Here is a 1,804-nt window from a genome sequence, read left to right as displayed (position 1 = left end):
CATTAAGACCCAATAAAATCGAATCAAGACCATTAAGGCCCAATAAAACCGAATCAAGCCCATCAAGGCCCAATGAAACCGAATCAAGCTCATTAAGGCTCGATAAATAGATTAAGGCCCAATAAAACCGAATAAAGTCCCTTAAGGCCTAGTAAAACGGAATAAAGCCTAATAAAACCGAATCGTCGAGTATATCTACATTGATCCAATCGTGGTTAGCAGCCACCACACATCATGTATACATATGTATATAACAATTACAACATCGTGTAAATATATATATATATATATATATATATATATATATAACACGGGGCGACGGGTATATATACTTATAACACATGCACATGTGTACATATAATGCATATCGCGGTTAGCRACCACAACATATATATACACAAACAACACATATACATGTATACATACGACACCAACACATAAAAATATGTACATATACAACATAAAAATGAGAAAATAGGAAAAATAGGAAAATCCCTCGCTGATCAGCGAGGGATCAGCGAGGGAACTTATTKTTTGACAATTCCCTYGCTGATCCCTCGCTGATCAGCGAGGGAATTGTCATATTTTCTTATTTTCTTGTTTTTTATGTGTTATATGTACACATTTTTATATTTAGGTATCGTATGTATACATGTGCAWGTGTTATAAGTATATATACYCCTTCAACCCGTATTATATACATATGTTTACACGATGTTKTATGTGTTATATGTATATATACCCGTCAGCCCGTATTATATACATATGTTTACACGACGTTGTATGTGTTATATGTATATACACCCGTYGGTCAATGTTATATACATATGTAACTGGTTGCTAACCACGATTGGATCAAYGTATATATGTTTAAACRTATGTGTATATGTGAATGTATAGATAATGTGTGTGTTATATGGGGATTTATTCGGTTTTATTGGACTTTAACCCATTTAAGTGGTACTTGTTCGGTTTAATTGGGCCTTAATCCATTTACCGGACTTTATTGAGTTTATCGGATCTTAATAAACTTTATTCAGTTTTATTTGACTTTATTTGGTTTTATTAATTAATTTTTGTAAATTATAATAAATAATAAATAATTGAAAATTCAATAATCAATAATTAAAAATTAATAAGTAATTAAATTTGTAGCTATAAAATAAAAAAATGGCGAAAGTCAGATTCGCTCGCTGATCTCTCGCAGATCAACGATGGATCAGCGAGGGAATCTRATTTTGCCAATTCCCTCRCTGATCCCTCGCTGATCAGAGAGTGAATTGGCAAAACCATTTCCCTCGCTGAKCCCTCGCTGATCTGCGAGGGATCAGCGAGGGAATTGTTCTATTTTCTTATTTTTCTTGTTTTTTAATTGGGGCTTAACCCATTTAACTGGATTTTGTTCAGTTTTATTGGGCCTTAATCCATTTACCGGGATATATTGAGTTTATCAGGATTTAATGAACTTTATTCAGTTTTATTTGACATTGTTCGGTTTAATGGGCCTTTATGGGATTTATTCGGTTTTATTGGGCCTAATCGGCTATATTAATTAATTTTTGTAAATTCTAATAAATAATAAATAATTTTTGTAAATTAATAAGTAATTAAATTTGTAGCTATAAAATAAAAAAATGGCGAAAATCAGATTCCCTCACTGATCCCTCGYAGATCAGCGAGGGATCAGCGAGGGAATCTGATTTTTGTCAATTCCCTCGCTGATCCCTCGCTGATGGGTCTATACGAATGTGTATAGACTATCGTGAACTGAATAAGTTGACAATCAAAAACAAGTATCCCTTAC

This window comes from Cynara cardunculus (assembly GCF_001531365.2).
Source record: "Cynara cardunculus var. scolymus isolate 2C chromosome LG 6, CcrdV1, whole genome shotgun sequence".
NCBI lineage: Eukaryota > Viridiplantae > Streptophyta > Magnoliopsida > Asterales > Asteraceae > Cynara > Cynara cardunculus.
Note: the sequence above shows the minus strand (reverse complement) of the source record.